General features: G+C 45.7%; 1 non-coding gene across 1 annotated transcript; it reads left to right on the plus strand.

Annotated features, from left to right (window-relative positions):
* The first annotated feature begins 1,189 nt into the window (after positions 1-1,189).
* Positions 1,190-1,261, plus strand: TRNAE-CUC (transfer RNA glutamic acid (anticodon CUC)). The gene has a single exon. It is a non-coding gene; the product is annotated as a tRNA-Glu (tRNA).
* Positions 1,262-14,731: the final 13,470 nt, after the last annotated feature.

The raw sequence follows: 14,731 nt of genomic DNA on the forward strand, positions 1-14,731 counted from the left end.
GTGAAAAGTGGGGGCTTGGTTTTGTAGACTTGTTCCTGAGGCAAATAGTTGCTAGGTTTTTTTTTACGAGACCAAGATGATCGTTTTTTGAGAAAGTTAATACATTACATGTGCGGCTGTCCCATTTCTTGCCTGATTTTATTGTAACCACAGTCAATGGGGTGACAAGAAGACCTAAGGGGTACATGAAAGAAGTGATTGCTGCTTTGGAAATATTGAGAGTGCGATTTTCGATGGAGTATCTCTCTGGGGTTTGCGAAAAAGACAGTACAAGGACCTTGTAGAAACCATGTTGCCAGAGCCTCTGCATAGAATATTGTACCCTAATGGGCCCGGTGATGACGTCTTGAAGAGAGTGAAGAAGATGCCAATTAGACCGTCAATGAAGACATTCTTTTTCATACTTTACAGCGGCACACTCCCTACCAATCTATGGCTCCGAGAAAAAGGAATACTCGTCCCGTCAGTGGATTGCATAATCTGCAGAAAACTTGAGACAGTTGACCACATCTTTCTAGACTGTGCTGATGCCGTCTTTCTCTGGGACATCCTTCAAAACCCCCTGAAGAAAGACCAGCCAGTTACACAGTATGGCATCCATTTTCTGCCAGTCATAAACGTAGGCGGTGTGCCCTACGATATGTTCATGGTATTGGTTCTTCACAGTGTGTGGCGAACACGGATGGCAGTGCGAAACGTAGACGTGAATCCCCGGCCCGCTCGAGAGTACTTCATAGAAAGTGTACGGTATTTGATGACTGCATACGAGGCACAAGAAAAGCCAGAGTGGTTGCCATGTTTAGATAAGTTGGTGGGCATAAAGCGTCTGCCTTTTTAATCCCCATGTGCTGGAATATGTGACAGCACTTTTACACGTGACACTGCACTGTATTCTTCTATTGATTTGTAATCTTTACTAAGCAGGCAATAAAGAAAAAATTCAGCGTAGTCTAGTGGCTAGAATACCTGGGTCTCAGCCAGGAGGACCGGGTTCGATTCCCGGCGTCGAAAAGTTTGGTTGCAGTCTCATGGTGTAACTGTTAGAACTCTGGACTCTGAATGCAGCAATCACAGTTCAAATCGCGGCGAGACCTTTCCTTTTTTTATTACTCTATAGCGTTTATATATTCGATTGGAATAATTCGACTGGCTGCATGGCAGGAACTTTTTTAGAGACGGCGACCTCCGTTCCGGCGTAGTCAAGCGGCTAGGATACCTGGCTCTCACCCAGGAGGCCCGGGATCGATTCCCGGTGTCGGAAGTTTGGTTGCTGTCTCATTGTGTAATGGTTAGCACTCTGGACTCTGAATCCAGCAATCCGAGTTCAAATCTCGGTGAGACCTTTCCTTTCTTTCATTACTCTATAGCGTTTATATATACAATTCGAATAATTCAACTAGCCGCCTGAAAGAGACTTCTTTTTAGAGACGGTAACCTCTGCTCCGGCGTGGTCGATGAAGACTACATTCTGAACGGTCGCGTTTTTCATGTTCTCCGCTTAGAAGGATTTATCGGGCATGGGCCGAGGTGCTGCTCAGGCTTCAGCCAGCGGCAATGACTACCGTGTTGTACTTCCTCGCCTTCTAACCGGTAAGCTTGTTGTGGGCTCTGTTTTTTTACATGCGGACTTAGCTGGTTGCCCTTTCCGGGTTCAAGATTTTAGAGATGCTCTTCGGGACATCATTGACTTCAAGGAAATAAGCTCCATAGGTCCATTTCAAATGTCTCATGTTTGGATGGTCACATGCAAGTCAACGCTGACGAAAACAAAGTTGGTCACAAGAGGCGAATTTTTTGTCAAATGTCGTCGATGCCTCGTTATAGACAAAGAGCCCACGAAAGTGAAGTTGAAGCTTATGTGGCTTCCTGAGCGCTTGGAGGACGCCTCTGTCTGCGAAGCACTGCAAGCTTTTGGGAAGGTCAAGACACTATCACAAGAAAGCTGGAAAATAGCGGACATGGAACAAATGCGGACGCTAAATAGGGGTGTTGTGTCCCTTGCAGATGGAGTTCGCATTGTGGATATTCCTCATATTCTTGTTGTCTGCGGAGTGCAAAGCCTCGTCCTGATACCTGGCCGCCCACCACTTTGCCTTCGGTGCAGTAAGGTGTGACACCTCCGGCGAAACTGCAGGACCCCTCGCTGTGACGACTGTCGACGCTTTGGTCATTCGGCCGAGGATTGCGTTGTGACATACGCCAACAAGCTGCGACGGCACACACAACAGCCAGATGATAACCTACAAGAGCATATTATGGATGCCACCGAGAATTGGGACGCAACGGGAGACACTCCGTCAATTTAATATGCTGCAGGCTCTACCACAAGGAATCCAGAAAAGGAAAGAAAGTCACTCGCTGTTGACACAGTTGAAATTCTGCGTGCAAAGAGCCAAGTGAATCATGCAAGCAGCATACCCAAAATGACTCCGCACAAGCCCTAGCACAAGTAGGAGTTCCTATGAAGAGTGTTGTTGGGCTGACCCATAAAGATGCCGAAGAATCACCAGTACAAGACAGAGACTATGGGCTGGATGCCGCAGAAAGTTCTTCATCTGCTTGCGCTGCAGCTCCGCAGCAGCTTTTTTCATCATGGTGCAGTGTCGGAAGATGATATGCAGATCTCTATGGATGCAGCAATACCGAAACGTCACGCATCGTCCAGCTCGGATTCAAGCAAAGGGAATGACCCAGCGTTAGTGACTAGGGAGTCACGCCGTCGCCAAAAGTCCATGCCAAAGGGGAAGTGTTGTCGATCTCGATCTAGGAGGCCTGGTGGGGGTTCACGGGAAGCCTCAGCGCCAACTATTGGGACTGATCAAGTGGGACGATAAGCGCATTGGAAGGTAGTCACCATGGCGCAGTCTGAGCGATTCATATTTGCTACCTTGAACGTACGCGGCCTTAGGTCTTCGCAGAAACAGGCACAGCTCCGTAGACTTCTCAATCGGAAGCGTCTCGACTTTTTCGCCATCCAAGTGACAAATATCGAGAGCGAGGAAGAGACCGAGAAGGCCCTGCGGCCTTTTCTATCTCAGTTTAATGTGTGTGTCTCACATGCTACAGGTTTATTTGCGGGCTGTTGGTTGTTTCTGAGAAAGAGCCTACCCTGTTCAGCATTCTGCGCTAGTGTTGATGAAGAGGGCAGGTATATATGCTGTGATTTTTTGTTACAAGGAGTGCCATGGAGAATTATCAATCTATGTGCGTTTAATGGGGTCCCGAAACGACTTGAGTTATTTGAAAAAGTGCGTTATTTATTTGGTGTCAACAGATGCACGGTACTTATGGGAGATTTCAACTGCGTATGTGAAGGTATTGATCGTTATAATTCGTCTGGAAAGAGAGACAGGAGTGGTGAGCTTTTATCCGGTATTGTAGATAATGCAGGACTAATTGACATCGGGGTCTCGAATCGGGCAACAGCTTATAGAAGAGGACAAGGCAGTTCTCATGCTCGTCTTGACCGGATTTGCGTGTCCTCATCACTCTTATCTCGTAAAATGTCCTGCAGCACCGAAGCTGTATCATTCTCAGACCATTGTATTGTCATAGCGCAAATTGGTGAAAATCGTCACAAACAATTCCGTCCCCAGTGGGCCCTTTGGAAAATGAATGCGAAGCTCCTTTCTGATCAGGAACTCATGAATCGCGTCCAGATGGCATTGAGGCAATCTCTTTCGATTGGTTTTCATATCTTCGCTGCTTGGGAGCTTCTTAAACAAGAAGTTCGTGCTATAGCTTTAGAAATTGGGGCTGTTAAGTCTTTCTATAAGAACAATGATGAAAAGATACCTGTCAAAAGTCTTTGCAATATTTATCAGATGGAATGCGAAATGCCCGGGAAGTACATCAAAGACATTGAGAATATTAAGTGCCAACTACAGAGATATGATGCTGCTTGCTACCAAGGGGCACGTATTAGATGTCGGAACCAGCTCACCTTAAATTCTGAGCAACCGACGTGCCAAGCTTTACTTGATGAGCAACGCCATGCGATTTCTAAAGTTATTCCAGACTTGTACTTTAACGATGTGCTCATAAAAGATAACGCAGACATTACTATGGCGTTCGAAACGTACTATAGCAGTTTATTTAGCTTTCCCTCTGATGATCTTGACGCTCACCTCAAGGTTAGTTTTGTTTCTCTTGTGAACCCCTTGAAGGACATTGATTGTGCAGTCATTAATGGGCCCATTACTATAGAGGAAATCGAGCAAGCAATAGACAACTTGCCTTTATTGAAAACCCCGGGCCCTGATGGCATCTCAGGCAAATTTTACAAAGCTTTCAAGAAAACACTTGCTCCTATATTGCTGAATTTTTTTCAGATGAGTTATGACATGGATACACTCCCACAATCTTTTTGCAAAAGTCACACTGTGTTATTACCGAAAACAACTGACCAGGAAAAACTTCGCTTCGTCGAGGGCTATTGACAAATATCACTGTCAAACGTGGACTACAAAATTTTCGCAAAAGTATTAGCAAATAGGTTGCCATTTGCTATGTCGATCCTCATTGGGTCTCATCAGACATGTGGGATCAGAGGTCGATCCATACAAACCAATATACAAGTCGCTCGAACAATGCTTCAATACTGTCATGGTTCTCAAAAACATCTTGCAATGCTACAGGTAGACCTTGCAAAAGCTTTTGATCGGGTTCATCAATTATTCCTTTTTTTCTTTTCTCAAACAAGCTAATGTTGGCAAATTTGTTCTTAAAGGCGTTAAACTACGCTATAATGAATGCTCAACTCGTCTGATAGTTAATGGTCAACTCTACAAGCCAGTTTGTATTCGCTCTTCTGTAAAACAGGGATGCCCGATGTCACCTCTTTTATTTGCACTTTATCTATAACCACTGTGCTTAAGCATAATACAGACGAGTTGCATTCGTGGCCTTAGTATATTAGGCAGTGAGGTTAAAGTATCGGCTTATGCAGACGATGTCGCATTCTTTCGCACAGATAAACCAAGTGTCGAAAATGTGGTATATATTGTTGAAAAGTTTGGCGTAGTATCAGGAGCTCGTTTAAATACCTCTAAAAGTTTAGGACTGTGGTTTAGCTTGTGCGGTACCACACCGAACCACTTTGCAGGGATTAACTGGACAAGAACTCCTCCAAAATGCCTCGGTGTACCATTGCATGCATATAGATTCAGTGCGCATTACTGGAAGGAACGCGTCCCTAAGCTTGAACGATAGGCCCAGACATTTGTTCCCTATCGACTTTGGATATTTGGGAGAGCTGAAGCTTGCAATACTTTTTTAGCGACAAAGCTTTACTATCTATTGCAACTTATTCATTGCGCAAGATTCTATATACAACGCTTTCATCGGATTTTTGCTACTTTCATATGGTCTTCGACTTTCGAGCCCATGCCTCGTGATAATATATTCAAGCCAGTTAGTGAGGGTGAGTTAGGACTAAAACACCTTTATCTATGGCAAATAGTGTCCCGATTCTTTTTTTTTTTTCGAGACAATTCCCATTTTGAAATGCGTTCCTTCTTGCAGGTTACACTTGTTGATAGCTTACCAAATTTATTTGTTTCATCGAACTTCTCCGAACACCCATGCTTGTGGGGATTCATGCAGGAAGTTTACCTCGCAGTTCAGTTCCTTAAAGCTCGCTTTTCTGTAGAACCTGTACACAGTATCGCGCAAGGTGCTGTATAACGACCTACTGAGTACACTCTTCCCACCTCCATTGTACCACTCACTGTACTCCAATCTTCCAGGCCACGATGTGTTGAAGCGAGTGCGCAAAATGTACATTCCACCGAATTCAAAAACATTCTTCTATAAACTCCACTCTGAAACATTGGCGGTAAACACATTGTTAGAAAGAAAGGGTATTTTCATTCCATCTGTTAACTGCCGTCTATGTGATGTGCCGGAAACGATTGCACATTGCTTTGTTAGCTGCAAAAATGCCATACTGTTTTGGGATGTCCTTCAGCGAGCACTGAAAAAACTTTTCGTCATTAATTCTCACACAATACGTTATCTTCTACCAGCAGTGCTTGATGAAGTACCATATGATATGTTTTTACTCATGGGTATGCACATCTTGTGGAAAACACGAATGCAAGACCGCAACGCAGAGCCCACCACCTCTTCAAGCGCACACTTCATTCAAATGGCTATCCACCTAAAAACATTTACGACGAGCTAGAGTTTAGACCGGACTGGTACTCCGTCTTAGAGAACTGTTTGACCTCACCCCTTTTTTGTTTGTATAACACGATGTCAAGAACTCTCCTCGTGAGGAACTCACGCTGTGTTAGCCATTTAGTGTTTATCAGTAACGCTTGAGCGCTTACTTTCGCGATTTGATTGTACTTTTGTTCGCTTGATTTTGTCTTTATTGCGCAAATACTTTATTAAATACCATGAAAAAACTTCCGGCGTGGTCTAGTGGCTAGGATACCTGGCTCTCACTCAGGAGGTCCAAGTTCGTTTCCCGGCGTCGGAAAGTTTGGTTACGGTCTCATGGTGTAACTGTTAGCACTCTGGACTCTGAATCCAGCAATCCGACCTTACGGTGAAAGAGTTGTTTAGCTTAGCGATAGAAGATGGCTATCCCAGCTGAATGCATTGCCTAAATCTACTGCACTGCCATGAATCATGTAGCACGAATGTTGGTTAATCGAACGATTCTCTGGAAATTTGTTTTCCTAGTGGCGCTCCTTCTAGCCTTTTTGCTCAAGTTGATCTACATCGGGACGAAGTAGTTGAAGTGCGCCAAGGCATCGCCATGTGAAACGCTAGAAGTCTAACAGTGCGCATACGAAAACATCGCTAACTAACTATACCGTGGGCAAAAAAATAAATGTCATAATATAAATAGAATGTAAAACCCCGCAATTATAATTCATGTCACGCACACCAACTATATATATGCCTTCGTTATCGGGTTAAGGTATGCGGAACAAACGACGTAATTTTCGCTGCAGGTGGTGAACATGTTCATATGTTGCAAGCAGGTTACGCTTGAGGTTCATTTTTCGCTCTAAATTATCCGCATAGCCAGAAGAAGTTTACTTGGAGTTTTTAGCCACAAGATATAAATTGGCTCGAATCTGCGTGACTTATGATAATCTGACTGGTTAAGTTGCTGTGGTAAGAATGCTTCTCACAACCAAAATCGAAACTGGAAGTGAAACCGACAGCGGAAAATAACCGACGAAGACGAAAGTGTGCACAGGGTCAGACGAACGTGAGCTTCGGAACAGCGACGGGCAGAGGAAGAACGCGACCAGCTAGCAAGAGCGCTAGGCGTTGGGCCTCAGGGGACCGAACCAACGAGCGGGTGTCACCAACCCAACCGGGACGAGCGTGGCATGTTCCTGAGGCGAGTGGCGGTTCCGGGGCGGGCCTGACATGCTGTTCCTGTGGCGGACGAGCGTGCGGGCCAGGGCAAGCGGCTGATCCTGTCCAGACTCGGGTCCGGCACAACCAGTCACCGAGATCGTGGCCACGGTGCCACGTCGGAGCCGGTTCGGCACAACCGCCAATTGAAGGTGCGACCTCGGTGTTGCGTCGGCCGCAACGTGGGGCCGCCTGGTCCAGCACGAGCAGCTGATGGTCTGCTCGTGAGCTCCCGTGCACTTGGCAACCTTCCCGTGGCGAGGTTGCGTCGTCGACGCCATCGTCTTCAGCGGGAGCGTGAGTGGCACCCGACGGAATCAGACTTCCGAGTAGTGAGGACGCGTGGGGTACTCGCGGGCGCGTAGACATAAGGACTGTATGACTGAATTACGGAGCCAGTGTGTTGTACAGATAGCCACAGTGTTGTGATCGTTTTGTGTGTGAAGTCAATAAATGTTTCTCTTGTCCTTGTCTTGGGTTTCTGCGTCTGAGGGCCCAAGAACCACCACAGTTGCCGAATTTACACTTACAAAATGCGAAGTAAAATACCAATCGCGATAAGGCCACAAAACTGGCCAATGTAGACGCGTTAGCATCCAATCAACTGCATGAAAACCAGCTGGGCCGGTGTTAAGCCGGGCAGGTGGCACTCCAACCTGAAGTTTGCGTGCCAAGCGTGCGCCTTGTGTTACGGCCATTGCTTACCGTATAAAGCCACGGTTACGAAGCCGTCAAAAGTGGCACGCAGGAAGTTCCAAAATGTTAAGAGAGCTGAGCGCGCACCTTCGCTTCGTGAAAACACATACGTGCTCGTTTCGATCGAGGGAAAGAGAGAGGTTGAGCAAAGGAAAAGAGGCAACTTTTTTAAAGTACGGCTCGGCGCTCGATCGAGCAGCCGTACGTGGCTGATTCACCTGGTCGTTACGCGTACATTCTCTACCACTACGACGGCTAATATCTCAAACAGAGCGACCGACTAGGAGTTACCTTATACCGACGTTTATTGGCATCCGCATGAGCCTGGAACGTATAGGAGGTATACACATGAGGTCATTTCCAAGGGGCGCTAGCGCGGCGGTCGCCATTTTTAGGGGCGAAGCTCCTTAGGGCGTGGGCTGTGCGTCCCCTGTAGCCTGTATGTAGCCACCTCTAGTTTAGTTCTTGCAGTGTTCACTAGATGGCGGTACCGTCCCCTGTATGTAGCCACCTCTAGTTTAGTTCTTGCAGTGTTCACTAGATGGCGGTACCGTCTCCTGTATGTAGCCACCTCTCGTTTAGTTCTTGTAGTGTTTACTAGATGGTGGTACTTGTAGCTGATGATGAAAAGATGCAAGATGTTATAAACTAGAAAGCGGTACTTGTAGTTGATGAAAGACGCGAGATCTTATAAAATAGGAATGATGTCACATATGGCGCGTGTCATTGGTTGAAGGCAATCGTTCGATTTAGTGCGGCGACGTACGCTAGGGGGAGCGATGTAATAAAATCGAGTGGGCAAAATGTACAGAGGATTCATGGTTTACCAGGTTTACCTCCGGAGCTTCGCCCACTCATCATCATTCACTTCGTGGATATGGCGGAATTTTTTATGGTCTCGCGCGCCAACATCATGCTCGATACAGAGCCGAAATTCTCTGCAGGACATGTTGTGTCGATATTTTGACATGGACGTGTTTTATGCCGGGGTCTACCAAGGCTCCACCAACGTATTTCCATCACGGATATGACGTTGTGAAATACATACCATGAAATGGCAAAGGAAAAAAACTATATGAAAAGGCTCTGCCGCGATGCGTCCAATCAGCGACCTCTCAAACAAAACGCACGGCGCTAACCACTGAGCCACAAAACCTATTTGTTTTCCTTCAATACATAGATATAATGCAATCAAAGGTGATCAGAAATATGCATACTATTAAACGTTTTAAATTTATGCTCACACGCACACATGCGGAAGACAAAATTTTACACATTCCAACGAACCTTCAAAAGTCTGGTAAACAAACACACATGTCTAGAAGTCTAACCCACTATGGAACAGGGTCGTTGTCAAAAGTGCTGATGGCAAGCCATTTATAGGGCGGTCCTCAGAGCTCCGTAGCTTCAGCGTGTTTTCGTCATCAGTAGCGAAATGGCGCAAAACGGACGCGCTGGGCCAATTAGTTTCCTTGGTGGCATTGGACCAGCTAATGCCACCTAGATATCAGGCCTACTCACTGCCGCCTTGACTGAGCGAGCGCGCACAGGAGGCTGTGAATTCACTGCCATCATTGTCTTACGTAAAAAGATAATCGTTCGCGGCGAGATTCACATGTAATCAACAGCTTTATTCAGCCCTTTGTGTCTCGATTGGCGCTAGTTTAGCGATAGCATTGCACTAAAATTCTTTGATGACTGATTTGTAAGCATTTATCATTTCATCTGGACGTAAAACAATATTGTGCGCTATCGAATATTTATAGGAGTAAAGTTTCGTGGCCCAACAAAGAGGCGAAATAAGTAAGGTAAATCTTATTGATTGATTTTGACTTACAAACACAGGTCAAAACATGCACACAAAGTGTTCGTAATATTTGCTAAGATTCTGCACATTTTTTTTTCTTTGCTGAGTGAGTGCGTTTGCTCTGCTGTGCATGTTCGTGGATCGGTGTACTTGGTAGTCTTTCTCAAGTATTCCGACTTGAAATGAAGCTCACACACATGAAAAAAAATGGTCCCGTATCTGCATGTTTCCTGCAAGTCTGGACAGAGTGAACAAAACGTTTATTTGATATTCTGCGCGACAAAATTGGTGAATTGTATTCTGGAGGCGCTGCGTTGGAGAGTTACGATCCGTGCAGCGAAAGCGAACGAGGGCATCGAGGCACGTTAGACACGAGCGCTATCTGGCAGTTATCTTCAAAAACGAAGGAAGGGGTGCGCGCCAGTTTTGGAGGCGATAAGGTGTAGAACGCAAAGTGACGAGCAGGTGTCATCACCGTGTTGTCTTAGAAAAGCGTTGGAAACACTTGCCTTTTTGAGCATCGCGTTGCATTCATCGTCAATGCAGCGTGATAAACGCTACGGTCCATATAATTACTTTTGTATGCCTTCTCTAGTATACATACACACATACAAAATATTGACGTGTTGTTATGGTGCCTCAGATATGCGCAATTATTGCTTTTTAATTGACAATCGCACAATTATGAATGCTGAAACTTGAGCAATATTGGTGGCCACTGTGTATGGGGTTGGCCGTTTGAGGTATCGTTTGGAGCTGTTTGAAGTATCGTTACGGCGGACAGACAGACAAATGTACAGACAGACAGACCAATATTTTTGTGTCAAAGTACCCCAGGAAAGACTATCGTCTTTAAAAACATTTAACAAAGAGACTTACCACAGGCTTTCTGCTCCACATATGCCTTATTATGAAGCTACAAAACATGAATATCATTGAGGTATTCACAGGTATCTAAATTTACAGGTATCACAGGTACGCACATGTATCTAAAAAGTTGGAAAGCAGCAGCACATATTTAGAGGACAATTAATTGGGTGAAGGTACTATGGAGACTGGTGCATAATTATAAAACCGTCAACAAATAACTGGAGCAACAGTAAGAAATACTACGTAGTATACATAAAGTATTCACAACACCACACACTAGCTCTCATTCTCTCATCTAAACAAAGGGATCGGATGTATTACAATAAACCCGAAGTGTTGTGCGCTAATAACGAAACCTTTACCGACCCTGAAGGAATAACACCGGTTCTTAGAATATATTGCCATGCGGCGATCATTGCTTCATTTTGATGTGTTTGTGGTGCGAGCAGCGGAACCTCAAATGGGGCTGGTTGAGCCGTGAAGCTGCATCTACTTTATCTCGCCGTTGTTTTCAATCAAGCAGACCGCGTCTCGGCAAATGCACTCGTCAAAAACGCAACGCAGTTTCTAGCACTATTTCAGGATGATATACGTTATTGCGGGGGGAGGGGTACCGCTGAGCTGAAAGTTTTCAAGGTCAAAGCTCCCGCTAACAGTTCACAAGCGTACATCACACCATTTTACAAAAAAAAAAATTGGCAGCATATCCACAGAGTGAATGATGGAGAGTGGGGCGAAGCATTCGACCGTCCCTTCGTTCTTTCTTCCGTCCGTCCGTTCGTGCGACCGTCCATGCGGCCATCCGCTCATCCGTGCGTGCGTCTGTTCGTGCGTCCGTCCCTGCGTTCGTCCATGCATCTGCCCCTGCGTTAGTTCATGCGTCCATCCATGCATCTGTCTCTGTGTCCGTTCTTCCATTTATTCAATGCTCCAAGTACCACCATCTCGCATCTTTTCATCATATATTCCCCATATAGAAGCACCCCCATCTAGCGGACATTCCAAGGACTAAACGAGAGGTGGCACACGCACATTTTCTTACGGCTTGCGCTTCGGGTCTACTTCCCACCTTTAACCACCTCGAGCTCATGGTATATACTAGTTCATTGTGTTCATGGCACTGTGGCTCAACGCTCGCTAAACGTTTCTAAAACTAAGGAGGTTAGACCAAGCGAGTATAACGTAGCAACCTTTCTTGTCAGATAGTGCTCAATGTACATGCCAATGGCTGCTAATGGGGAATGAGAGACAGGAGCATTCGACTTTTAGTTAACGCGCGCCACAAACTTTTTTATTGTTCAACAAAGCGCAGGAGAAATCTCCCACCGGCACCACCTTGCAGGTAAAAATGTAACACTTGTTACCCACTACGACTACGACTACAAAGGACGAACGGGTGCCGCTTTAAGGAGCTCCGCCCCTAAAGGAACTTAACGTGCTAAAGGTAGTGCCTCTAAAGAGTCTGAACACACACATACCTTCGAATCACGGAGAAAGCTAATAAAACACTGGAACCTCCGGCACATTGTCGATATCGATGACAGCTCGGCCCGCAGCACTGTCCCATAGCGAGAGCTTGCAGACTACACCACGCGAACAATCAGTGAACGAAGCATTTCGCATCACCCTGCAACACTTAACAGGCGCAGAAGAATCGTTCATCTTCATGCAGTCGCCAAAAGATACACCAGCACTCTATGAACAGGCTTCGTTAGGCTTAGCAATCCTGCTATCTCAAACGGCGGGCGTGGGCATGCGCACTTCTACTCGGCAAGAGACGAGTGTCAAAATTGAGTGAGGTCAGAGACCACGCCTAGAGTAGCGAGCAGGCCTGAATTTTAAAGACGATAGTCTTTCTAGGGAACCTTCGACAAAAAAATTTTGGTCTGTCTGTCTCGCTGCCTGTACAAGTGTCTGTTTGTCCACCCTAACGATACCACAAATGGCACCAAACAGCAAACCCCATTCGCAGTGCCCACCAATATTGCTTAAGGTTTAGCGTTCATACTTGTGGGATTGTCAATTAAAAAGCAATTATTTCGCATATCTGAGGCGCCGTAACAACACTTAGCAGTTTTGTATATCTGCCTTTATACCTGAAGAAGCACACACAAGTAACTCTAAGGACCGTAGCGGTTATCGCGTTGCGGTGACAGTGAAATGCAATGCTCCAAAAGGTGTTTCCAACGCTTTCCTAGGACGTTACAGTGGTGGCACCTGCCCATCACTTTGCGTTCTACACCTTATCACCTTCGAGACTGGCGCACATCCTTCTCCGCGGGCTGCGCGCCTTCGTTTTCGGAGATAACTGCCAGATGGCGCTTGTGCCTAACGTGACAGACTGGCGAAGGGTCAAGCAGGAGTGCAAGGAACATTTATGGCTAAATGACACTATTTGGTTTCGTGTACTTGTGGACGGGAGCAAAGGCGAGAGAGGATAACCAGGCAATGGTAGAGTGTATATCAAAGGACATTCAGGAGTTAGGAGGAGAGTGCGAGATAATTATACTAGGATTTATGAATGCACACATAGAAGATATAGATGGGTATGCCAACCCGACAGGCAAAATGATCATGGATATGTGTGAAAGGCATGATTTGATCATTTGCAACAGTACTGAGAAGTGTGAAGGGCAAATAACATGGGAGGTAGGAAGGCTGCAGTCAATGATAATTTACGCACTGATGTCACATAGGATGTATGATAAGCTCAGGGTAATATACATAGATGAAGGTGGCTCCAGAAGTCTGGGTACTGATCACAAACGTATCAAGCTAAGTTTTGGAAGAGCAGCGAAAGTGGGAAGGAGACAAGAGGAGCAACTACAGGGAAATTATCATTCAGAAAGGCAAATAGACATTGCTACTAACCAAATGGAGAAAGTAATCACTGAGGATAAGAAAATTGTGTGGACATACACAAATCTAATTCGACTGTTTGGGCTAGAGCTTGCTAAGGCACGTGACAGGTCAGCTCGGAAAAGAAGACACAAACCCAAAAGTTGGTGGGATGAGGAAGTTAAGAGAGCCATAGCAAAACGTCAGGAAGCCTCTAAGGAACACAGACATGCTAAGCAGCGGGGTGAACCAACAGATAATGTTGAAAGAAAATGGGAAATCTTTCTAAGCTGTCGAAGGGATGCATTCCTTCTGATCAATGAAAAGAATAGAAGAAACTGAGCTCAGCGGCTGGCAGAAGAACATAAAAAAGATAGAGAGGCAGCTGCGAAATTTCGGAACCATCTAAACTTCCTAAGAAATGAGACTAGCCTAGAGCACAGGTTTAAAACTACAACTCAAGGTGCTAGGCTAGAAGGGGACGAAGCTATTATATATAAGAACAAGGGTTACAGAAAAATTTCAACAAAGAAGTGCTTTATGCACCACAGTAGACAAGAAAGAATCAAGTGGCGCAATGGCTTCATTTTCACAACAAGAGTGGGAAAGAGCTGAGAAAAGGGTTCCTAGTAGTACATCAACAGGCTCAGATGGCATTCCAATTATGCTCATAAAGACATAAGGTCTGACATTTAAGCAGACTTTGAGATAGGCAATAAGCAAAATAATAATCGATGGAGAAGTTGCCGATGGATGGAAACTTAGCAGGATGAGCATGATCTATAAAGGAAAGGGGGACAATAAACAACTACCGTCCTATAACAGTGGCATAAGTGGTCTACAGGCTGGCGATGCAGATTATAAAGGAAAGACTGCAGGCATAGATACAGGATGAGGGGGTGCTGGGGGAACTGCAGAATATGTTTCGGAAACACAGGAGGTTGGAAGACAATCTGTTCTCACTGCCGCAGTGCATCGAAATAGCAAAAAAGGAACACAGGCCCCTGTGGCTAGCATTTTAGATGCGGAAGCATCTTATACTCGCGCCTTGTAGTGCGCCGTCCGCGCCGTCCGCACCGCTTCTCAAACATTCGACAGCTGACGCGCGCGCATGCGCCGTTGCGCCGTCGCCCACTCTTC

This window comes from Rhipicephalus microplus, chromosome 6 (assembly GCF_043290135.1).
Source record: "Rhipicephalus microplus isolate Deutch F79 chromosome 6, USDA_Rmic, whole genome shotgun sequence".
In the NCBI taxonomy this organism is placed as follows: domain Eukaryota; kingdom Metazoa; phylum Arthropoda; class Arachnida; order Ixodida; family Ixodidae; genus Rhipicephalus; species Rhipicephalus microplus.